We start from the raw sequence: 26,788 nt of genomic DNA on the forward strand, positions 1-26,788 counted from the left end.
ATCTCTCGATGACAGACCTAGTAGTGTGTGACATGTGATGGATTGATATCCTGGTCGCATACGTAAGATGGAGTTCCTCTCTTTTTGGATGTAATGGTGGTTCTCATGCAATATTTTGTAGCTATTCCCGATGTGCTTATTAGTGCATCGATGCATATAGACAAAGCTGTATATTGAATGCTATACAGTTTCTTTAACATAATTGGAATTGCTGAGACCCTTAATCCATATTATATCATAGACTTTTTCAAAGTCGAGGAAAACCTCGATTTGATTACAGTCACATTTCCTTTTTGCAATGAATAACAATTTAGTTCTTGAGTTTAGCATTGTTAGCTGATCTAGTATAGATCTTTCATTACGAAATCCACCTTGGTTATGGGATACTAAATTATTACTTTCTAGATGGCGTTTTAGTTTGTTGTTTATCATTGTCTCCATTATTTTGCAGGTATTGTCTGTTCGTGAAATTGGTCTGCATGATTTCAGGCATGCCGGATACCTTTCAAGTTTCGGAACAGGAATAAATAGAGCATGTTTCCAATGTAAAGAAACTTCTCCCGATATCAAGATCGCATTCAACAGATCCAAAATCTCCACTTCAATTCTTTCTGGCAGATTCTTATAGATTTCATATCCCAATTTATCCTCTCCAGGTGAGATGATTTTATTTTTGCTGTTGAGTGCCCTCCATTCATGGATAGTGAATTATGTTGAGATGACACATATAATTCTTTAACAGCAAAAAAAGTGTGTGGGGGAGGGGGTATTTTTGTATTACCTCTTTCCGGTGAGTTTGGAATGTGTTGGTATGGTTGGAGTTACTGCTCATCCCTGCAGAATGTTTTGATAACAATTGCTTTCTCTTTATTTGTTATGGCTCATGAGATTTGTGCGAGAAAGATTTTTCCCTAATCGATTTAACTTTTGCCCAGACTTGTTTAGCATTAGTCCTGAGGTTTAATGACGAACACACTTCCTTCCATGTTTGTTGTTTAGTGAGAATAACAGTTTAGCTCTTTTTCTTTTTCTTAATATAATAAAAAAAATCTTGTGATTGCAGTGAGTGTCTACCTTTATTGAGGGTTCTTTTTTGTCCTTAATTGCCTGCTTACATTCGTCATTCCACCATGTGACTTAATTGATTTACAGGCCCCACCCCCATGCCCGGTTTTCTGAGTGCTCAGTTCAGCCGCCGAGGACTGTGCTTGAGGACTCGCTGTACTAATTCAGTTCCCATAGGAAACCTATGCAAACACCATGATATTAAAAATTCAATAACTTAAAAAATTTGAGCGCTCATGATCAAACCTATATTTATCTGTATAGATGAAACAGATGTCAGCTTCTTTGTTGAGGAAAGGGTATGAGCCGCGGAATTTTGTGGACTTACATGTGTTTGAAACATGTGCTTTCAATTCCGCACCAAAGAGGTAGGTGCTAATTTTAGTAATGAGTGTTCCAAACTCAAGGCTGTTAAAGACTAAAGTTCCATCAATAAAACAATGTCTCTATTTTGTTCACTTACAACTAGGATAAACTCTCAAAAGATTCTTATATATATATACTCTATTTTATGTTCATACATTTCCAGGCTGGTTCCTATTTTTCCATATCATTAGTACTGTGTGTCCTTCAAGCTCATTTTGGTTCAATACATCTATAATTGCCGTCGTACAGCTGGTCTTAAGTCATGCCCTCACAGAACTGCGTCCCAGTCTGCTTTATACCATAACTCCACCTGGGGATATTAGTTGTGTGATTGATATATGCGGATATATTGATGGTAATAAGTACTGGGAAGTGGTCACTTCCATGTGTACTTGACTGATCTACATCCCGGTCAGCTATTTCAGCTATTTTAGGTGGAATTTTTGAAATGTCTATTACCGAAGGTGTACAGTTTTCTGGGTTGATTCTAGTCCGGGAACCAGTGTTGAGTACTAGTAGCTTGACTGACCCATTTATCTATACTTCTCCCTCTCCTATCCATGTGGTTCCCTCCCTAATGTTGCTTGTGAGCATTAAAATCTCTTCATATCATTGTATTATTGCCCAAAATACCAATCTTATTTTGGTATATTATTTCAGGAGTTGATATGTGGCTCCATCCAGTATCATATACGTTAAATACTATTATTTCTTTGTGTCAAATGTTTATTTTAATTGACTGATAATCTAATGTTTGTGTTGAGTGTGGGTTGGGGGTTCTAACTACTACACAAGGGACAGTGTCGCTAGTAGTTAATGGGGATCTTATAGGGTCTATGGGATTTATCATTACAGACCCCCTTGGGAACATATAGGGTCTATGTAAATTTAACATGGAGAAAAATCGTGGGAACATATAGGGTCTATGGGAATTAACATGGCCAAAAACCCTGGGACAATATAGGGTCTATGTAAATTTAACATGGACATTAACCCTTGGGACTGTATAGGGTCTATGTAAATTTGAAACAGGGAGGGTCTCTATTTTTTTTTAAAAAAAATAAAAAAAATAAAATAAAAAAAGGGGTAGGCAATTCAAAGACTATCTCTTTTCGAGAAATATGGCTGGCCCTGAAAAGGGCCTTTGGTTTATGTTAATATGCCCTTAACATAAAGGGCATTTGCGACATCTTCTTGTCCTCAAACTTCGTCTTACAGCAGGGCCATACATCAGAGTCCTCTTGAGGCAACCTTGTCTCTCTATATAGACTCTTCTTATCCACAGGCTGCTGCTGGTCCTGTGGACAACGGTCCACTTGGATCGGACATACATGAGCATGTCCGTCCTGAACATCATTGTTGACACAAGGGTTGAAGATTCAACGTCGGTCCACATGTTGAGGCTCCTACAATAGGTGAATCAATGCACTGAACTGCGCTTATTTATAGGGACAGGTAGGATTGAAACGGATTGAGTTCATTCACCAATCCGAACACGCGTTACAGAATTCAGTCAGCCCGCATCCAATCCGAAGAGAGCAGTCTGTGACGTCACGTAGTCAATATAGATCTGCTAGCGCTTGTGTGCAGTCAATCTATGCGACAGTGATTCAACATGACGGAAACTCAGAAAACGATCCAATGGGGTGCACCAGCAGCGGAGACCGCCCAAGGGAACCCGGACTTACTTTCAGAAGAGGTGAATTGGGATTTTGTCGATTTTCTCTCCTCGCAAGAATTTGTTCCGGAACCTTCGTTACCTTCTTCATTACCGCAAGTGGAGAATTTTAGACAGAGACAGAAAGAAGAATTGGAGAAATTTATGCAACGACAAAAGGAAGCGGAACAGGCTTTTCTCTTACAGCAACAGCAACAAGAAGAAGAGGTAAGAAAAAAACAACAGCAAGAAGAAGTAGCAGCAAAGAAACAAGAGGGTGAAAATCAAACGGTCACGGTACTGTTGGATATTTTAGCGGAGTTAAGAAGTCTGAAACAAATGTATCAGACTTCTTTATCACGACCGAAGAGAATACGACCTTCCCGAGCTAAACACGTCAACCCTGTGACTAAGCCTACCGTACCACCCTTAGTGATTTCAACCCAATCATTATCATCATCATCAACATTACGCAGTCCAGAAGTAGGCCTTGGCCGTGGCAAAGGCATAAGGCAGTTAAAGTTGATTGCTTAAACTCACCCCTACATCGTAAAAAAAGGCCCTTTTCAGGGCCACCCACATATCTCGAAAAGAAATACAATTTCAATTTGCCAATAACTCAAAAAAAAATAACCCACCCATTTTACCCTTATAGTACGTGTCTGTGTATGAGTGCGTGAGTGTAGCTTCTTATTTTAAAATCATAACTCAAAGACTCTTACCTTATATCATTCATTTATTCTTTTCTCCATTTTTTACAATCCAATTCACAATTCACAACACAACACTTTAATAAAAAGTTCATTGACTTCTTCTTTCTCCTTGTTTAGTCTCTCTGTTTTTTGAATTTCTTCACCGTCACACTCTTTTCCTCTTCTTCCTCCTCACTTTCTTCCCTTCTTCTTTTCTTCTCCTGTTTCTTTTTCTTCACCTGTCTGCTTTCTTCCTCTGAAGAATCCCTCTCTTCTTCTGAAGAATCCTTCTTTTCTTCTGACTCCTCTTGTTTCTTTTTTGGGCAATCTGGAGACCAATGTCCTTTTTCTTTACAATAATAACAGGTATCTTGACTTTTGTCTTTTTTAGCTCCTGTTTTTTGACGGTCTGGACACTCTGAAGACCAATGCCCTTTCTTCTGACAGATATAGCAAGTATCTTGACTTTTATCTCGAAAGGAAGGAGAGTAGTCCGTAGGCTGGTCTGAAGAGAATTTTCTAATGACCCCTCGCAAAGCTCTGACGAAACGTTCCATCTGGTTAGTCTCTTCCATCGTTGTGCTCGGCTTGAGAGTGAAATGAATAGTGAAAGGACAAGACACACACCCTTTTATATACGCTGGTCTGCTATGACTATAAAGTAGTTTATGGTGTTTGAACTTGAGTCATTTGACTTTTTGCTTTCAAGATGAAACGATCCCATTCATTCGAGAAGAAAGAAGAAAGTAAGAGGCAGAAACGTGATCTATCGCCTCGAACCAGGGCTGAAATCTTGGCACAAATTCATGCCAGTGATTTTGAAGAGGACATGAGTGAACCAGAATTTGAAACCTCTAAACCAAGTTCACCACCCTTAGTCAACCCTGAAAAATACTATTCCATTCGAGAGACGGAAAAGCGCTCCTCTAGAAAATTTAGAACCACGGCTTACAAATACACGGTGAAGTTTAAAGATTTCAAGTCCGAAGTACCGTTAGAGAAAGCAGAAGGGTTCATCACCGGAGTGTGGGATTCTCTGCTCACTGCACTCAAGCGACAATGTCAACCCAAAGAAGACGATCGCTTGAGACTTTCCATACAACACGACGGTTTGAAATCCCCTGTTTGGATCGAGTTTAGCACCCCTGCAGAATTGACCGCTTCCAAAGTCATGGACAAGATTCAACACGTGCAACAATCTAATGACCAGTTTGACATCACCGATGGAAAAGCCACATTGGACATGACCCACGTCTCTCCTCCTCAAGGGACCGGACGCAAAAAGATGTTATTGGTGAACGAGCTTCGCAGCATTAAGCGTAGCCTTGTCCAAATTCACAATCCTCATGACCAGATGTGTTTAGCCCGTGCCATCGTGGTGGGACGAACCTATGCCAACAAGAACGACACGGTAGAATGGAAAAGAGACTGGGAGAACATTCGACAATCGGACCGAGCCAAACAACGAAGTGAAGCAGAACTCCTGTTACGACAAGCTGGCATGTCCAAAGACACACCCTGTGGCATTCCTGAGATGCAAAAATTGCAAGATGCCCTAGCTCCACGATACACTTTGAAAGTGCACCCTCAAGAAGTGCGCGGGTCTCTGTTGTTTCGAGGGCAAGATTTTAAGGACGGAAAATACATTCACGTTTATCATCACGATGACCATTTCGATACCATTACCAGTATCACCGGATTCCTGGGATACGGTTATTACTGTGAGAAATGTGACCATGGTTATAATAATCGAGAGCAACACAAGCATTGTGGATCGAAATGCTCAGGATGTTTGGCCTCTTCACCCTGTCTGAGCGAAGAACCAGTGCCTTGTTCCACTTGTCTGCGCACGTTTGTCAGCCCTACCTGTTACCAACAACATCTGAAAACGCAAGGTTCACAGCAGAAATGTGCTTGTCAACTCCTGAGATTGTGCCCTACGTGTGGACAAGGCATACGTACCAATAGTACCAAGGCACACGTATGTTCAGGAAAAAAGAAATGTCACATTTGTCACCACATCGTGGACTTGGAACACCAATGTTACGTGCAAAAATACCAGCCCCCACCAGAGAAAGAGGACGGTCACAAGAAGAAAGGCAATTTCATCTTTTTCGATTTCGAATGCATGCAAGAGACTGGCATTCACATTCCTAATTTCTGCGTGGCTCATCGAGCGTGCGAGAAGTGCATTCAAGAACCTATCTTCAGTCATTGCCCTCACTGCAGCAAGATTCCTGGAGGACGTGAAAAAATCTTTCGGGGGTCAAACACGTTAGCCGATTTTGCCCAATGGGTCTTAGACCCCATCGACAAGACGTGGAGCCAAGAGGACATCGGACTTTACGGAGATTGTCATCGTCATGCCACGGTGATGGCTCACAATTTCTCCGGATACGATGGACAGTTTCTTCTCAGATACTATACGGAACATGGCACCGAACGTCCTAAAGTGACTTTGAACGGAGCCAAAATCATTTTCATGCAAGTGGGACAAGTACAGTTTAAAGATTCGATGAGCTATTTGGCCATGCCTTTGAGTCGAATGCCTAAAACGTTTGGAATGACAGAAATGGCTAAAGGGTACTTTCCACACTTTTTCAATACGGAAGCCAATCAACATGCCGTTCTACCCCATTTGCCTGAGGCTCACTATTACGATCCCGACAACATGCGTACCGAACAACGAGAAGCTTTCTACGCTTGGTACCAGGCTCACGCCTCGGACCCTTTCGACTTTCAGGAAGAAATGCTAAAGTATTGTCGTTCCGACGTGGACATTTTACGGCGTTGCTGTGGAAAATTTCGAGAACTGTTCATGGAACACGGAGGGGTCGATCCTTTGAAAGAAGCTTGCACCATTGCCAAAGCGTGTTCCTTAGTGTATCGACAACGATTCATGCCTGAAAACACCGTGGCTGTCATCAGTCCTCAAACGACCCACTATGTCAAGCGTCAATACTCGGTCAAAGCCCTACGTTGGTTACATTACTTGTGCGACAAGGAAGACAAGTGGATTCAGCATGCCCGCAACGGAGGGGGCGAAAAGACCATCGGAACGTATTCGGTCGATGGCTGGGACTTAGAAAACCCCAAGATCGTGTACGAGTTTAACGGTTGCTTATTTCACGGATGTCCCGTTTGTTATCCTGACCGTGGCACTAAAAATCAGTTTTTGCAACGAACCATGGAAGACTTGTACCAGGACACTTGTCAGCGACGCCTAAAGTTAGAACAGCAAGGATACCAAGTGGTGGAAATGTGGGAACACGAGTACGATCACCGTATGAAAACCGATCCCGAGTTTAAACGCCTCGTGGAAAGTTACCAGTTCATGGACCCGCTGAACCCGAGGGATAGTTTGTACGGAGGAAGGACCAATGCCACCTGTTTGCTGTACCAAGCCGACGAAGAGAACGGAGAAGAAATCAAATACTTGGACGTGTGTTCGCTGTATCCCTACGTGTGCAAATATTGTCGCTTTCCTGTAGGGCACCCGCAATTGTTCACGGAACACATCGACCTGGTCAACATTCGACAATACGAAGGCTTGATCAAGTGTAAAGTTTTGCCTCCCACGAACCTATACCATCCCGTCTTACCTCACCATTGTCAAGGCAAACTGATGTTTCCTTTGTGCCGTACTTGTGCCGAAACGTGCAACCAAGACCAGCCTTGTCATCACAGCCAGGAAGAACGGGCCTTGACGGGAACCTGGGTCAGCGTAGAATTGTTCAAAGCTATGGACATGGGATACCAACTGTTAGAAGTGTACGAAATTTGCCACTTTCCCAAGACACAACAATACCACAAGGGTGACCCTACTCAGAAAAGCATTTTCGCAGACTACGTGGATGCCTTTTTGAAACTGAAGCAAGAAGCCAGCGGCTATCCTTCCTGGTGTCACACTCCCGAAGACCAAATACAATTCAAAGAGAAATACTACGAACAAGAAGGCATCACTTTAGACCACATTGAGAAAAACGAAGGCAGGCGATCGTTTGCCAAAGTGATGTTAAATTGCTTGTGGGGTAAAATGGCACAACGCCCGTGTTTACCCAAGACGGAATATTTGACAGAACCTTCCCGCTACTTCCAGATGATTCACGACAAAACCAAATTCATGAAACACGTGGACGTCGTTCGCGAGGATTTGATCTTAGTCAATTACGAAGAAGATCTGGACTTTGTACAAGACGACCCCTTTGGAAATGTCATCATTGCGGCTTACGTGACAGCCCATGCTCGCTTAAAATTGTACGAAGCTTTAGAACTGCTAGAAGAACGCGTCCTGTACTTTGACACGGACAGTTGCATTTACATCCATCACCCGATTCAACATCACCCTGACATCGAAGGAGACCGTTTAGGAGCCTGGACAGACGAGCATCCCGACGACAAGATTCTAAGTTTCGTCAGTGGCGGTCCCAAAAATTACGGCTACGAATACCGGGACAAACAAGGAGAAGTGCACACGACGTGCAAAGTGAAAGGACTGACTCTGAATCATCGTACCAGTCGTGTGGTCAACTTTGGGGTATTGAAAGAAGCCTTGCAATCGGAAGAGGATGGAAACTTTAAAGTGACCACTTACCAACCGAACAAGATTGTACGTTTACCCACTCACCACATCGTCAGTCGACCTTTGGAAAAACTTTATCAAATCGTGTACCAGAAGCGAGTTCGACTTCCCAATCATTTCACCTTACCGTACGGTCACGTCGGTATTGGTCTGTATATAAAAAGGAACCCTAGGCAAGATCGATAGTTCATTGGGACTACCAAGACCGAGCGAACAAGATGAATACTTTGAAAGAGACATCGTTCCAGTTTGGGGATTGTAAAAAAGTTGTATCTTCCTCTAGTGTGACTAATACTGGATGGATAAGACCCAGGCATTGCGACGGAAAATGTCCGGAAGGAAACTGCGATTGTCCATGTGGTTACCATTGTAATTGCGTAACGGAGTTTGCAGACGAGTGCGATTGTGAGCCTTGCGATGGATACGATGCTGTACGTTGTGACCTGAGCGATGCCGTAAAGCATCATGGGAACTTTAGTGCCCCTACCCCTATCATGGAAAGTGATGCTGTGCGTGTCAAACCTGTGGGATGCGAAAGTGATGCCGCTCGTCCTCTTGGACATTTTACTGGGTTTCGTTTTAAAGGGGAATGTTCACCTTCACGTCTACCCCCCTACGGATGTCATCCAGCCTTGAGCAAACTCCTACCCATGTCACTCAACCCTCATCGAAACGAACCTGTGAAAAACGAATATTCGTTTCCTGTGCGTTTGTCGGAATACTGCGACTTTGAAAATCGTCTTCAATCGTTCAAAGGAAAATGGCCAAAGTATCTGGGAGGACCGACCCCCGAAGAATTAGCCAGAGCCGGATTTTTCTACTTGGGCGAAGGAGATAAAGTCAGGTGCTTCAGTTGCGATGTGACACTTCACCACTGGGAACCGCAAGATTCGGCCTACGTAGAACATGCTCGATGGTCACCGAATTGTCATTACTTACCCTTAGTGGGACCGAGACATTGAAGTAACTTCTTACCATAATAATCTGTTCATGGATACTTTACAAGAGAACATTCGTGCTTTGCCTGTGGAGTTGAGAGAACGCATTTACCGAGAGCTGGTCAAAATACAAGTGAAACGTAAAGAACAATTGCATCCGTTACGTCACCGGTGTTTGAACCACTGGTACCTGAAGGCTATACAAGGATTGATTCAATTGAAAGTGTTCCATCGGACAGACATTGATCAACGATCCTCTAGTTTTAAAAAGGATTGGTTTGGTATGGACGATTCTACCTACACCATTGTAAACGTACTGCATCGAATTCCAGAGGAAGAGTTAACGAATTACCAACATCTTGAACACAATGTCAACTTAGTGAAAGAGGAAACTTCTGAACGAATTGTAATGTGTAGATTAGTGACTCAACGATTTAAATTTGACACTGAAGTGAAACCATGTTTGTGCAAAGAGTACATTTCTTGTGTCAGACCAAAGAGGATTTAGTATGACCTATTCATGGATACTTTGCTAGAGAACATTCGTGCTTTGCCTGTGGAGTTGAGAGAACGCATTTACCGAGAGCTGGTGAAAATACAAGTCAAACGTAAAGAACAATTGCATCCGTTACGTCACCAGATCTTTAACCACTGGTACCTGAATGGTATAAGAGAACTGATTCGTCAGAAATTGTTTCAGTGGTCAGACCTTGTTCAACACTTTGAGTTAGTGAATGATCGAAATGTTCATTATTTTGGTTACTTCGAGATTCACCTACAGCAATACATTGAGGAAGACAAGTTAAAGGATTATCAACATATTTTACGTGGAATCTACTTAGAGGAAGAGGAAACTTCTAAACGAACTCTGAAGTTTCGGTTACAGTATGCAAGATTTAGATTCCCTACTGGAGAACGAAGATCTCTGGCTAGAAAGTACGTGTATTGTTTCCGAAACAAAGAGACTATAAAAACAGGCTGCCATGCCACGACTTATGTCACATGTCATCCAACAGATTCCGTGGAAGGAACTCAATGACCATATTCAAACCGTGGATCATTACCATCGATTATTACAAGAACTGTATCCATTCAATTTGGGACGACAAGTGGTGTGTGTCTTAGTGACTTGTTTTTTGGGATTTCGTTTACCAGCCGATTCTTTGTGGACTCTTTACGATCAGTACTTACCACCTCCATGGCCTTAAATGGTCACGAAAAACTCCTTTTGCTCAAAGCCTTGCGTTTTCATCTGGATACTTCTCGACCTCTACGGGAAAAAAAGATTCGTCAACTTTTAGCTACCCAAGACGTGTATGACGATGTGTGTGTAGCTTGTGACTTACATCCCCATTGGACAGATGTCCGTGCCTGGAAAGAATGGGATTTTGAGGCTTGGACCCAAGAAGTGGCCCAGTATGCACGAGAGTTGTTCAAGGAAAAAAGTTACTTTTCAACCCGTGTTAGTGACGGTGCCAGAAGAACCCGTCACCCAGGACAGGACTGTCGTGGACAGACCTGAAAGACCCTTTCGGGAGGACACTTGTGTGACCTTACCCCCTGTTGAACTGGTTAGAACATTACCCAAAAGATGTGATTGTTGTACAGACACTTGTGTTTATTCCACGTTCATCGTTATCATGTGCCTTTTATCCTTGTACTTAAGCCTTTGGCTTTTATGTATTTTTGTCTTTCGTATTCATGTTTGATAAAAAAACATTCAATAAACGTGTTCTGAAAAAGTATATAAACTCTTGTCTTGTTCGTTTTCGTGTCACAAGTGACATTTCTCACACCATGGCTACCTCTGCTGTCTCTGCTCCCTCTTCCTCTACTGTCAAAGTCATCGACGAACACTTAGATCGTGCCAGTTGGGAGGCTTTGTATCTTCGCCATCCCTTTAACATGCTCATTGCTGGACCTAGCGGTTCAGGCAAAACCGAATTCGTCAAACGTTTGATCGAACATAAACATCATTTGATCCATCGGCCACCTCAACGGATCGTGTGGTGTTACAAAGAGTGGCAATCGGCGTACAGCCTCTTGCGAGAAAGTCAAGGCGATTCCATCGTGTTTGTGGAAGGCATTCCTAAAGAAGACGACGGCATCGTCTCTGACTCCCGTCAAACCCATTTGGTCATTTTCGACGACATGTTAGGAGAAGACGAAGAAGAAATTAAATTGTGGTTCACGCGCAAAGGGCATCACCGTAATGCCAGTGTCATTTACATCACCCAAAATTTGTTTCAACAAAGTAAAGCCCATCGCACCATCAGTCTCAATGCGCATTACGTGGTCTTGTTTAAAAGCCCTCGAGATAAATCGCAAGTGCAAGTCTTAGCCAAACAGTTAGGAACGCCTTGGCTGACTCAGGCGTACGACGATGCCACTCAAACGCCACACGCCTATTTACTCGTCGATTTGAAACCTACGACCCCCGAGGATTTGCGATTTCGTACCCACTTGTTTCACCACTGGTGCCAAGACGGAGGGCCTGTCCTGTACACGTCTCCGTCCTCGACTTCATTTCACTCCCCATCAAAAAATCTATAAAAACCTCAGACCCTTTTTCGTCTGTCTCACACAGTGTGAACATGACGTCCCTTCAGTCGCATCTTCCTGTCAAATTGATTCGTGCCTTGTATGGCATCAGTCGAGAAAAAGATCCACAAACACGAGCCCGTGTCTTAGAAGCTAGTCTCAAAGAAGTCTTACGATGGTTCACGGTGACGGCACGTCAATTACTCCAAGGAATCATTCAGATTCCTCATCAAACCAAACGCTTTTTCGATCGAAACAAAGTCGCTTTGGTCCAACTGGCCGATCCCCGCATCGACACTCAAACCAAAAAACAAATCATTTTGAAACCTGGAGGGAGCGGTACTCTAGGAGGGGTCATCATTCGCTCACTCTTAAGATGGGATCCTAATGCCCCCAAAGTTATCCCCAAGACAAAAGTCCAACGAAGCCCCAAGAAGAAAAAGAAAAGACCAGGTCCCCAAGAAGAATAACTTCTCCAGTGGCAGGACCCTCCTCTTACCAGACACCACCCCGGAAAAAGAAAAGAAGCCCCCAGAAAAAGAAACAGAGAAAAAGTCCCCAGAAAAAGAAAAGTCCACAGAAGAAAACTAGTCGCAAGAGAGGCACTTCGGCCAGGACGCAACCTTACACTCGCAAACCACGACCTGCCACGGCAGTGACTGCGTCTCCGGCATCCTCACGTTCATCCACTTCTCCGTTGATGACACCCAGAACTGAAGAGTACTTGGAGACGTTGATCACACCAAGAACATCTCCGTTGATGACCCCCAAAAGAACTTCCCCAGTGGCAGGACCCTCCAATTTAGTGGCAGTGGCTGCTGCTCACAAAGTACCTTCTCCCAAAATCAAAGTCCAAGAAAGATCGGGCATGTTACAAAGTTTACTGGATTTGTCCAAGCAAGAACTGGCTCGATTTAGTCCGTTGCGTACCCCTGCACGACGTGTCATGCCTGTCCTCAAACTGATAAAACGTAAAGACAATCAGTGGCGACGCGTTCCAGTATAAAAAGAGCCTGTGACCAAGTCGGGGTATCAGTGAACTTGTAAAAAAGATGTCACCTCCAAGAAGCCACAAAAGAAAGAGACAAAGGCAGACGCGTCATCCGACAAAGCGCTTAGCCAAGCATCGACATTACCCTAAGAAAAGACACAGTCGTTCCAAGAAAAAGAGGCGTCAACAAAGGGGAGGATTCCTTGGTGATTTTGGGAAAAACATTGTCACCTTTATGACAAAGCGATAGTCCCAAAAAAAAGATAAAAGGGCGTGCGTTAAGTCATCGACGTTAGTGTCTGTTCGGTGAATGTCCCGGAACCCACAAGCAAAAAATGTCACCCTCCAGAAAACCCCAAGGAAAGAAAAGGAAAGGACTGCCACCACGTTTAGCTAAACATGGGGACCTGTTATCTGTCCTGTCCAAAGCTTCTTCACCCCTACGAAAAAAACTCATTCAAACGGCCTCCAAAGAGGTCATCGATACCGTGTGCGAATGTTGTTTGAACGTTTTGAAAGGCACGATCCCTTTGTCCAAACACCAGAAACAATGCTTAGGCAAACATCGTCACGTTCTTCGCCAAATGGTTCAAAAGAAAATTCCCATTCGTCAAAAAAAGAAGATGTTGGTCCAACGTGGAGGCATTTTACCTCTCTTGTTAGGCCCCATACTGAAAGGAGTCTTGGGAACCATGTTGGGAGGACTGGTGGGAGCAAGATAAAAAGGCCTCGGAAGTTCCAAGATCTCAGAATCGACCCCTGACAACCCCATGGAAGGACGAAAACTAGCTTTAGTGCCTTACAAACGATGGATGGAATACCATCGGTGGCAAGAACAACGCACCCCGCATTTACCTCCCAATCCCCATTTGAGCGAGATGTCCCAGTTACAACACGAATTGCAATCCTTGATGGATCGCCAAGATTTGTCCGAAACAGAAAAATCGCAAAAGTACGGTCAACTCTTGCAACGACTGCAACTCTTTCACCAGAAAGCTTTAGACGAAACAGCTCTACCCACTTTGAAAGATTTTAAGACCTTGATGAAAAGTCCAGCACCATCACCAGTACCAGTACCAGTACCGGTACCAGTGGTCAAGACAGAAAAAGGAAAAGAAGAAGAAGAAGAAGGGTTTCAAACTCCACCAGAAAAAGTACGCAAGTTAACAACACCACCTACCTCCAGAATTGGATGGATTAAAAAGATGATGGCCACCCCTTCTTCCTCACAAGAGAAAAAGAAAGTGAAGACAGAAGTGAAACAAGAACCGATATCCCCTGCTCAGACATCCTCCTCTTCGACACCTATTGCCGGTCGCACACGCAAAGCCTTGCAATCCAAGAAAATACCCCAAGAGAAAAAGAGTAGCCTCTTCCAAGAGTGGGTGCCTTATTAAGACACCAATCAACACAAAAAAATGGAAAAAGTCTTAGCTAGCATTTACCTACGATCCCTCGCATCCTGCAGGTTACGCAGGAGTTCAAAAATTGTATCGTGCTGCCAAAACGCGAATGAAAAGTCTCCGTTTACCTCAAGTGCAACGATGGTTACAAGAACAAGCTACCTACACTTTGCACAAACCCATTCGACGCAAGTTTGCCAGAAGTCGCACCCGAGTGGAAGGCATCGATCATCAATGGCAAGCCGATTTAGCCGATGTCTCTCATTTGGCCAGCTACAATCGTGGCTACAAATATCTGTTTTGTGTCATCGACGTCTTTTCCAAATTTGCCTGGGTCGTGCCCTTGACTTCCAAATCCAGCAGCGAGTTAGTGCGAGCCCTGCAACGAGTGTTGAAACAAAGTGGTCGTCACCCTCTTCGATGGCAAACGGACAAAGGCACCGAATTTCTGAACCAAGCTTTCCAAAAAGAATTAAAGAAACGTGACATTCATTTTTTTACCACCGAGAATCCCGAAACCAAAGCCAGCATCGTGGAGCGTTTTCAACGCACTTTGAAAGAACGCATGTGGAAATATTTTACGCATCATCACACTCTGAAGTACATCGACATCTTACCGCACCTGGTGCAAGCGTACAACCAATCTTACCATCGAAGCATCGGACGTGCCCCGCAAGACGTGACTCCCGACAATGAAGTGTTGGTGTTCGAGCGTCTGTTCGGTACGTCCCCGACGAGGGCTGTCCCCAAGAAAAGTGGAGAGTTGGCCGTAGGAGATTGGGTGCGCATTGGCAAAACCAAACGCACTTTCGACAAAGGTTACTTACCTAACTGGACGACCGAATTGTTTCGCGTCACTGGACGAGTGCATGGCCGTCATCCTGCCGTCTATAAATTGGAAGACATGAACGGAGAAGTGCTCAAAGGAACGTTTTACTTACCCGAGTTACAACGTGTCACCAAAAAAGAAGACGACGTGTACGACATCGAAAGCATTCTCGAACGCAGAACCCGTAAAGTGGGCAAACGACGTGTCAAAGAAGTCAAAGTACGTTGGAAAGGATATCCACCCAGTTTCGATTCTTGGATCGACGCTTCGCAAGTCATCGACTATAAAAAGAAGTGACCATCATGCCCTTTCACACATCAGACGCAGCTACGTCGACCAATCCTCCTTCACCTAGTTCTTCTGTGCAAGATTTACAAAAACAACCCTTGTGGGTGTGGTGTGGAGAACGTGTGCCTAAAACGCAAATCGTCTTTTTCTGCCAAATCTTCGTGGTGTATTGTGTCATCGGGGCAGCCATCGCCAATTTGAGTTTGCAACAAGGAGACAAACAATTGTGGACCATTTTATTGAGCAGTTGCATCGGTTATCTGCTTCCCAATCCCTCCCTGAAATTCTCCTCGAACGGGAACGTTGTGTCCAGTGCCAGTGCCAGTCACCACTCCAACAACAACCACAACCAGAACCCCATTTTGGGCGGAGACACACCTCTGACGTCCAGTAATATCCCCTCGGACAGCCACAGAACTCTGGAATTATGAGTCACCAAAACCAATTTTACTTAACCTTACCCAGTGACAGTTCCATGGAGGTGTTTCCCAATAACACATTGTGCTGTTACACGGCCAAATTACCTCAAGCCATCCCCTTAGATCACGAAGCCCATTGGGAAGTGGCTTTAGTAGAAATGATTCACCCTACACAAATCAAAAACATCACCGAAAAGCAAAACTTTTTTGAGGTCGAAATCCTGAACCAACAATTACAAGAAGCCATGACTGACATCGGGTTTTCAGGGATCACAACAACATCCACCAGCAATCCAGCCTTCAAAATCTACACCGTGAAAATTCCACCAGGGTTTTATTTTAGCGGCCAACATTTGGTGGACACTATTGTGGACAGGTTCGAGTTCGCCTTTGGCAAAGCCCTGAACAGAGCCAAAAAAGTGTCACCCTGGAGTACCATAAAGTGGCTCGTCGCTTACTGATGAAATTTCAGGATACCCAAACGATGTCCATCAGTTTCAATCGTGACTTGTTTGATATTTTAGGTGGAGACACAAACATGGCTCCAAATTTTAATCCGAAGATCAACAGCAATACGGAATTTTACAAGTATTTTCGATTCCCTGTAGAACTGAATCAAGGACTGAATTTAATGTTCGTGTACTCCGATGTGGTGGAGTACAACGTGGTGGGACACACCTCTGTACCGTTACTGCGTGTCATTCCTTTCAAAGTGGATAATACCACGGCCAGTGACCAGGAAGGTGGAAACACTTACCACGTCCACCGCGAATTTGTCCATCCTCATTATTTGCCTGTCAGCAAGTCGTATTTGGACACGGTCAACATTGCTATAAAAGGAGATTTGGGACAAAATATTCCATTCACCAAAGGAAAAGTCACGGTGAAACTCCATTTTCGAAAACGGTTCTCTCACGACTCGTAAGTAAGTCATGTATCCAGTGTACCAAGGGGTGGCTCGACAACGAGGACACGGTTTAGGAGATATGCTGAAATCGGCCTTTCGTTCTGTGGCCCCAGTGTTGAAACCGATGGTGACACGCGGATTGCACGCCTTGAAAGATGCGGCACTGACGCAAGGCAAAGAATTTCTCCAAAATGTCATCATCGACAAACAAAACCCTAAAGAAGCCTTCATGAGGGCAGGCAAAAATGTCTTGCTGCAAACGGGCAAAGACATTTTGGGCCGACGAGACACACCTATAAATGCCATGCACGCTACCGAATCAGGCATTCAGCAAGGACAAGGCAGAAAACGACGACGACGAAGAAAACACCCTTTCACCAGACTTCAAGCTAGAAAGGCCAAGAAAAGAAGAACCGTTCGAGACTTAGACGTTTTCGATTATTGAGAAAAGAGCCAAAAAATGATGCACCGAGAGTCTTGCGCTTGTTCCAAGACGGAACTGGATCTGTTTGCCATGCCCCCCACGATGATGACCATGCAAGAATCCCAATGGGTGGAATTTCACCCCGTCTCCTCATTGACAGCCTCAGCTCCCATCGAGTTTGAAATCAAAGGACAGCCCGAAGATTACATCGATCTGAATAGCAGTTACTTGTACTTGAAAGTTAAAGTTGTCGATGAGGACAATTCACCCCTAGATGGCGATGAGGTAATAGCTCCCGTCAACAATTTCATGCATTCCTTGTTTAGCGGAGTGGACTTGTACTTGAACAACAAACTGGTCAGCAGCAGCATGGATACTTACCCTTATCGAGCGTACCTGGAAAATCTCTTGACGTACGGAATAGACGCCAAGAACACTCATCTCAATGCCTGTGTGCTATGGGAAGCTGACGAAGCAGGCCAGTTTGAAGAATTAGAAATTGATACAAAGGATAAAACTAAATCAACAAATGATGGATTTATAGAACGAAGAAACAGAATCAAAAGTGGAGATAGTTTAGAACTGATGGATCGTTTGCATTTGGACATGTGGTTGCAAGACAAGTATTTGCTGAACGGGGTGAATGTCCGCCTGAGACTGAATCGGAGCAGTGCCACTTTCCATTTGATAGGCAGTACTGCTTGCAAAACTGTCATCGAGGAAGCCAGGCTCTACGTACGAAGCGTGGAAGTGTTACCTAAAGTGGGTAACGACATCAGTCAAACATTGAGCAGAACGACCGCCAAGTATCCCATACGACGCGTGGAAGTGAAAACGTTCACCATTCCCAAGGGACAGCGATCCATGATCGAAGATCATCTGTTCCAAGGACAGCTACCGAAACGTTTGATCGTTGGTATCGTCGAGAATACAGCCTTCAACGGAGATTTGGGTAAAAATCCTTTCTACTTTCGACACTTTGGCGTGTCCAAGATCGAAGTCAGTCGCGACGGCAAGACCTTGTGTACCCGACCTTTTGAACCTGACTTTGCCAAGAAGAATTACTTGAGATCGTACTTGTCCCTGTACGAAGCCACGGGTCAGTTAGGAACCAACACCAGTCACGGCATTACGTACGAGGATTATGCCGGAGGCTACACTTTGTGGGCTTTCGATTTCACTCCAGACCAAGGCAGCGACGAGGGACATTTCCACCCTATAAAATCTGGCCAGATTCGTGTGGAAATTCAATTTGCAAACCGAATCCCTGATGAAACGGTGAACGTCATCCTGTATGCAGAATTCGATAATACCATAGAAATCAACAGTTTGAGAGAAGTCATTCTAGATTATTAGAAGCCATGGAAGACTGCTATCCCTCTTTACAAAGTGGAGAAACTTTGGACATGAAATGTGAGGAGACTGTGGAAGAAGAAGTGATCATGATGAAGTCAAGATGGCCAGAACAAGAAGCCCATTTAGTCTCCTGTTTTGCCAAACACTTGGTCGACAAAATGACGGAATTGATCAAGAAAAATTGTTATGGATGTCAAAACGATCATCCCAGTCAAATTCAACACGATAAATGCCTGATGTTGAGTCAAGAAGAAAAATTGGACGAGTATCTGGACGAAGCTTGGAGTCTCATCTCGAACAAAGACGTGTTGCACCAGTGGTATAAAGACTTGCGTGAACATTCTTGTCCACCATTAACCACTCAAGAGATCCATCGTATCGAAGCTCTCCTGAATCAGAGTGAGGAAACAGAACGAATAACCGTTTATTCGTCAGACATTTTCAAGCAAAAAGTCAGGATCGAATTGACGACTTATTATTACCTGTGAAGAAGAAAACAAACACAAATCAATGGATACCTGGGAACTTTATTACCTTTTGAACCATAGTTCGTATACGGCTTCTTGGAATCCTGTCGTCTGTGCTAAAGATGAACTCCCTCATCGCAAACCTAAAGACCATCAAGCTTACGTGATCAACACGGACGACAGTCATCTCCCAGGAACCCACTGGGTAGCCGTCTACTTTCCTCAAGAAGGATGTGTGGAATATTTCGATTCGTACGGATTGCCCCCTTTGGAAGACGATATCATCGACTTTATGAGAAGAAATGCTCAAACCACCCGATTCAATAACGTGAAATTACAAGGCACAGATTCCTTGGTGTGTGGACAGTACTGTGTGTATTTTCTGCATCATCGCAGCCTGGGCTATTCCTTAGAACATTTAGTGACTCATTTTGATCCTCGTTCTTCTGCTAGAAACGATGTGAAAGTAGATCGATGGTTTTGTGACCATTATGCTTATCTTTTGTCTCAAGCTAGGAAACGTAGTGTCCATCAATGGCCTAATGATTTCCAACAGTGGAAATCACAATTTCATTCACAACGTTGTCAGCCCTGTTTAAAGTAGATTGTCCATTGAGAAAAAATGTTGTGATTTGAAAAAAAATGGTTTGATGTTATAGTGTTGGATTATTGTTAAAAATGTTAGAGTTGTTGTTTAGTGTTAAGTGATTTTTGAATAAAAAATGTTGTGTTTTGAAAAAATGCTTTTGTCTTTTGTTTAGCTATAAGAATGTTGACTTGATGCTCTTTCATTTCTTACTATCCCTCTCATGACAATCACTGAACGTTGCGAATCGAAAATCGTGTGGGGATGTTTTCCTTCACGTCCGCGCTTTCACTATAATAACCGGGGTTGTTTCCAGTCTAGCCATCCATTGTCGACTCATCCTCCTAAGAAGATGTGCTCCAAACTAGCTAAGCTCAACGAAGCCTACGTGAATTTGCATAGGGTCAGACACAGTCTGATACCGAAGCCAGAAGAAATAGAGAATGTGAGAATGTTACAAATCACTGAAGACCTGATAGAAGAGCTCTTCAGAGAAGAAGTGAACAGGGAAAAAGAAGAATGGACGGAGAAGTACAGACTTCAGAGACAGCAGCAACAGCAGCAACAACAGCAACAGCAGCAACAACCTGAAGCTGACAGAGGCTTTGTCGATTGTCGTATCGACACCAAAGAGTTCTTCTTCTCTTTCCGAAGAAGCAGACCTATCGCCAGAAAGTCTATCCTCAGAGGACATCGCATTCTTAGAAACTAAAAAAGAATGCCATAGCAAACAAAAAAAACAGCCCTTTTCAGGGCTACCCCAATACTCTAGAAAAGAAGTAACGATCGATTTGCCAATGTGTGTAGGTAGAGTAGTGTGAAAATAAACACTAACTCTTTTTAAAAATGTGAGGGTATGTGTTGGTGTGTTTGTGTTTGTAAGAGCTCAAGTAAGTTGGTGTGGATAGTAGATTAAAATGATATCTTTTCTTAGTGTTTGAGGTGTATATTTGGAGTTAGATTGAATTGCTTTGTGTATGTGGATAGTCTATTGAAGTGATTTATAAAAAAAATTTAAAATAGTGATGGGTAGCATAAAAAGTGAGTGAGTGTTTCTTTTAGGTCCGCGCGTTGTTGTTTTTTTTGGTCATGATCTAGGTAAGATGAATTTTATGTTATTAGGGGGATGTTTTCCTTCACGTCTGCGCTTTCAGTATAAATTGAAACTCGTTCGGCAGTCCAGCTACCCTTGTTGATTGATCAACACCAAAAAATGAACACGAGACTTGAGAAACTGTTGGAGCTTCATGTACATCTGGAATATGCCAGGCGCATATTAAATGAACTGGCCGCGGAAGCCATTGTCGAGGAGGGAAGGATAAGAGAGGAGGAAAGAAGAAACAAAGAAGAGGAGGAGAGAAGATATAAAGAAGAAGAAGAAAGAAGATATAAAGAGGAAAGAAGAAACAAAGAAGAGAAGGAGGAAAAGGAGAGAAGAAATTTCAAAATCCCAGAGAGCGAAAATTGGGATTCTGAAGCGACATATCCTGCCTCTGCTCTCTGCCCCTAAAAGGTAAAAAGTAACTGGGGGATAAGATGTGTATGTGGCGCCAGGCCTGGAAGGTGCCACCATTAACCAGGTGTCCATGAAGTTCCAAACAAAACAGCCCTTTTCAGGGCTACCCAATACTCTAGGAAAGAAATAACGATAGATTTGCCAATGTGTGTAGGTAGAGTAGTGTGAAAATAAACACTAACTCTTTATTAATAGTGGAAGTGTATGTGATTGTGTGTTTGTGTTTGTGTTAGTAACTAATAAAGTAAGTTTGTGTGAATAGTAGATTATGGGTTTCTTTATTGTTTCTTAGCGTATGTGGAGAGTATAGTTTGGGTTATATTATATGAAATGAGAAAAGTGGGGATGTTTTCCTTCACGTCCGCGCGTTGTTGGGTCATGATCTAGGTAAGATCAATTTTATGTTTTTAGGGGGATGTTTTCCTTCACGTCCACACTTTCAGTATAAAACTAACAGTGTTGGCCATTGGAGCTCATTCTACGGAATAAGCAAACAAGAAGATGCCAGCAGCTTCAGCTTTATACAACGATCTTATGGGAAGTTGGTATTGGATGGTAGATGGATTGAGTGTAGCAGAAAGGGTTGAACAGGAATGGAGGTATGAAGTGACAAAAGACTTCGTCTCAAGACAAGTAAACAGCCTGCACTTAGCCGTAAACATCGTGAAAGAAATGATAGAGGATGAGGAGAAGAGAATCAGAGGTTTAATTAACCCACTGTATGTCAAAGTGGGTAAGTTAAAAGAAGCAATAGATCATGTGACAAGTGCAAGGTGCTTTTTAGAAGACGTTGTAGAATGGACAGATTGGTGTTTCGCAAAGTGGGGGTTAGAAAAACTTAAGAAAGCTGAAGAACTAATGAGGAATGTGCTGACCAAAGAGGTCAAGAAGATCAAAGAAAAGTGGTCCAATGAAAGAAAAGACGAAGAAAATAGAAGAAAAAAGGATGAATTCGAAAAACTGAACACAAACTGGATGAAAATCCAAGAGAAGTTCCGGGCCATGGGCCACCCGGACTGGCTGCCGGAAACAGAAAAGAAGAAGAAAGGAATGATGGACAAATTAAGAAGATGTTGGAAAAAGTTAAGAAGATAAAAGAAGAAGAAGAAAAACCCAAAGGCCCTTTTCAGGGCCAGCCATATTTCTCGAAAAGAGATAGTCTTTGAATTGCCTACCCCTTTTTTTATTTTATTTTTTTTATTTTTTTTAAAAAAAAATAGAGACCCTCCCTGTTTCAAATTTACATAGACCCTATACAGTCCCAAGGGTTAATGTCCATGTTAAATTTACATAGACCCTATATTGTCCCAGGGTTTTTGGCCATGTTAATTCCCATAGACCCTATATGTTCCCACGATTTTTCTCCATGTTAAATTTACATAGACCCTATATGTTCCCAAGGGGGTCTGTAATGATAAATCCCATAGACCCTATAAGATCCCCATTAACTACTGTCGCTGTTTAAGATTGCCAGACCCCCTCCTTTTTCTTATTCAATCCGTGTTTGAAATACCCTATTGAATACCCAGGAATTTTTCGAGTTATTTAGTGTTATTATTATTAAGGTGTCTCTTGTAGGCATAACATGACTGGTTTGTGAGTTTCCCTGTTTATTTTAATTCAATTCGGGGTTGTTTTTAATCATTCCATGTAGTTCCACAACCATGTATGAATTTGGTTGTTGTTTTAGTTTCTATGTAAGTGTTTGTATAGTGGTTTATAATTTTGAATGCAAAATGAAGTGATATTTATCCTCTGATTTAATTTGTCTGTCCAGCTGAGAGTTTATTATGGAGCATGTTTTCTGGACTGGTATTTGGTTTTCTTTAGTTACGTCAACAACCCCATGCAACAGGTCCTGGATGTATTTATATAGCTTAATAAGGGGTATTGAATTGTTTGTGATTTTTTTTTTTTTTTTTTTGTGGGGATATTATGCCGACAAACACTGGACAAACAAAAATGGTGTTTTTGTACGAAAACTGCACACAATAAATATGAGAAAAATAAATAAAAACTTTGTGTATGAACATTTCTTAGTTTCTTAGTTTTAAACAAAAAACTTGTTTGTAAACTGACGTAACCGTTCAGTTTCAGAATACCAAAAGTTCTTTGCAAAATAATTGTTTATTCAGTATGAACCACTTAAGTTCTTTTGTCTGAAATGCCCAAACCTTCCACCCAATCCCACAACTATAGTATTAAGAATTTTGTATTTCAAAAATGGCTGGGCTCTGAATGAACGGCACTCAGATATATGTACGACGGTAAAACAATTCAGCATCAAAACGTCTGTCAAAATCTTGTTTAAAAACACCCAGTAGTCTGATGAAGGTAATAAAGAAGTGGGACAGTTTTTCCTCGAGTTATTCGTACTTCACTAATATTTGTTTGTATTAATAACTCAGTATGTAATTAATGATAATAGAAACATAGTTTATTTCTTGTTGTGGTTGTTGTTGTTTTTGGTCTGGTTAGCATAATTAAGAATTAATTATCATTATATAGTTATTCTTTATATATTTCCATATCCTAAGTATTTGACTCCATGACAACACGGATAGCTGTACCAAAGTCAAGGTCATTAAATATTGTTCTCCTTTTTTTATGATAGATCAATGTTCAATGTTCATGGAAGCTTTCAAAAAATATTTTCCACGGAAATATACTGTTTATGATAGAAATATTGCAGCATAATTTTATCTTCGCTATTGGTATGCTATTAAAACAAAACACACAAATTTACTGCTTTATTTCATTTTTTCAATTTTGCATTAAAAGCATCTCACTTAGAAGAGGGTCTGTGAAAGACCTGTCAGATATCTGAAAAATGCTTCACCGGGAAGATAGTCTATGAACGACGTGTTAGATATGTTAAAATGCCTGACTGAGAAAACTGTCTATGAACGATAGGTTAGATATGTTAAAATGCCTGACTGAGAAGACTGTCTATGAACGATAGGTTAGATATGTTAAAATGCCTGACTGAGAAAACTGTCTATGAACGATAGGTTAGATATGTTAAAATGCCTGACCGAGAAGACTGTCTATGAACCTTAAAAAGACTTGGACAAGACCTATCACAAGTAATGAAATCTGTTATAACGTTATTTACCACAACACGTGATCTTCAGCAAAAAAAATCTTTAAAGGAGAAAAGTACGTTCATTTTTATTTTTAAACGTTCTTTTAAAGACTCTCATCCCCTTTTAAAAAAAAAACAATATTCCCGTCCGTGGACGGGCAGTTAACATAGTTTGTATATAAAAATTTAAGACCCCCCCCCCCCCCGATTTTGTCACATCTGGCTTTGATTACAAATTTACCTTCTCGTTAGCATTTATTATTCATTAACGAAATTAGACAGCAGGTTCCATCAATTAATGGTTCACTTCCCCACGTCCTTCACATTTGAAGCGATATGGTTTTCTGAGTGTGTGAGGAGAAATTTATTTATTGTTCGTATCTCTGAGGCATTAGAATATTTGTTGAAAGTCTATGTACATTTTCCCTGAGGAAAAGGCAATCAACATGGAAACCACATCCTAAAATGTTTAGAATAAAACCATAATCACAGCTGACAGCCTTTCCTCCAGTTCAGCCTATAAGGAAGCTTCTTCAATATAAAATAAAGCCATGCGGAACATAAGAAAACTTTTTAAAGAATAATGAAAGGATTCCCTTGAGATAGCAAAAATGTTAGGTGTGTTCAAATGAGACATTCGGTGTCGCAAAGTGACACTTTTCTCTACAGATAACAAAAACTCAAATCAATTAAACATTCAATAACTGTTTCTTGTGTATGAAAAACTAAAGCAAAAGAAAAACCTTCGATAATAAAATGACTCTTCATGAAGTTATTTGAAAATTGGCTTGTCCAAATTTTATTTTAGAAGAGAAGGAATTGCAGGACTAATAACTTTACAATGTCGATGCTCATTCGCATCACACAGAAATTTGTATGCAAAACTAATGGAAGTACGATGGATTCATCATTGTGTTAACATCTGAGCAAAATGTTTCATATTAAAAGCAGTTAAGATCTAATCACTTAACCATCCACTCTTGTAGTGAGTCATACAACCATGCCAAATAATTTATTATTATATATTTCATAGTGATATATTGAAATATATCAGTGAGATAAAAATTATATCGCCACAGCACGATGCCACTTTTGGAACTACTTTCTTTAATACTTGGGTAGTATATCTGTCCTCGTGTGTTATTCAGACATGTGACTGTGTTTCTTTATTTAGGCCTATTTAATTTTTATTTCTTCTTCTGCAGCTTCTCTCTCTCTCTCTCTCTCTCTCTCTCTCTCTCTCTCTCTCTCCACATGAAGATTTACAGATTTTAAAATGGTGCTACTGCAAGCCGTCTAGTGTGCATTTATGAGATGCCATCACGGAATACATTAAATCTAGCAGCAAACAGCAAAAAGTTAGAATTAGTTTTCCACATGAATCTCGGAACTGTCAGTGACCTGTTGCTCTGCGTCACCCATAGTATTGTATACCTGTAATAATCTGCAACACAAAAAAATAAAATTAAAATAGAAACAAAACAAAAACAAAACTCATGAGTAAATATAGTATTGAATTTTTAAGGAGTAATTTTGACTCGCATCACCATCGAAAACGATGGATAAATCAGGCGTTGATTGCAAACCGAAATTAAATGACTCGAAAATAGGATACAACATCTACTACCGTGCAAGATTCCATCCTTTCCAAGGCCACTCAACAATTTACGTTTACATCGAGAAAGAAACAAAAGAAAGAGCAAATGTCAAATTCACAGTAATTAAACTCTTGTTTAAAGATGTTACGCTTTGAAGTAATGCAGATACAACCGTTCCGTTATGTTTCTGGTTACCCTACCCCCAAGAGTATCAATAAGTACATGAAATATGTTTAAAAAAATTCAAATGTCTTCATTTTTGTACAAATACAGTAAATATTTTGACAAAATACACAATGTGAAGCATATGATATGTACAAGCTAAGTTTATTAAACGTTTATGTCACAACATTATAAGAATTTTTTTATCGATATTGGAATGCAGCTGGCAATCGTATAGGCACAGGATGGAGAAACCACTTGTCTTTAAAAAAATCTATAATAAAAAGAAAACCTATACGGGGATAATTCACTTGTGATGCGGAAACATTTTCTGTTGTCACCAGTGGCTTCGCCATTCTTGACAATACAATATTTCTACTTCACACGTGAAATATTTCCGTATATCTACTCAATACATGCAGATATCCACTATACGAGCCTATGTATATATGTCATTGGTTTGTTAGTTATTGAGGATCATCCTGATTTTACAACGCAACACATCATCGTTAGTCGAATGAAACAAGGAGTTGAACGTATCATTATACTGTATATAGAAAATAGTGCTGCAAGATCCGCTTGTTAATTTTTCTTAGTACTGTATTATTTTAACAAGCGTCAATCTCTACTGTAGCTACTGGTCGAAGTGGTGAAGCTGTATAACATCAACACACATACGTGTTCAAGTAAATCGCCGTGAACCAAGCTAGTGTCCGTTGGCCTAGTGGTAAAAGCGTCCGCCTCGGATGCGGGAGATCGTGGGTTCGAACCCCGGCTGAGTCATACCAAAGACTTATAAAAATGGCACTAGCAGCTGCCTAGCTTGTCGATCAGAATTATGAGGTTAGAGCTAGGACTGGTCGGCCCGGTGTCGGGATAATGTAACTAGGTGTGACATGATGCTATATGGAATCGG

At 41.8% G+C, this 26,788-nt stretch overlaps 1 long non-coding RNA gene across 1 annotated transcript in view; it reads left to right on the forward strand.

The window, feature by feature from the left end:
• The first annotated feature begins 457 nt into the window (after positions 1–457).
• The window catches only part of LOC149784464 (uncharacterized), a 29,863-nt gene continuing 3,532 nt past the window's right edge, over positions 458–26,788 (forward strand). The window contains exon 1 of the long non-coding RNA XR_016414140.1: positions 458–656. This is a non-coding gene — a long non-coding RNA (uncharacterized LOC149784464). The remainder of the gene's footprint in view (positions 657–26,788) is intronic.

Source organism: Sinohyriopsis cumingii, chromosome 14 (genome assembly GCF_028554795.1).
Source record: "Sinohyriopsis cumingii isolate HCF-2022 chromosome 14, ASM2855479v2, whole genome shotgun sequence".
Lineage (NCBI taxonomy): Eukaryota > Metazoa > Mollusca > Bivalvia > Unionida > Unionidae > Sinohyriopsis > Sinohyriopsis cumingii.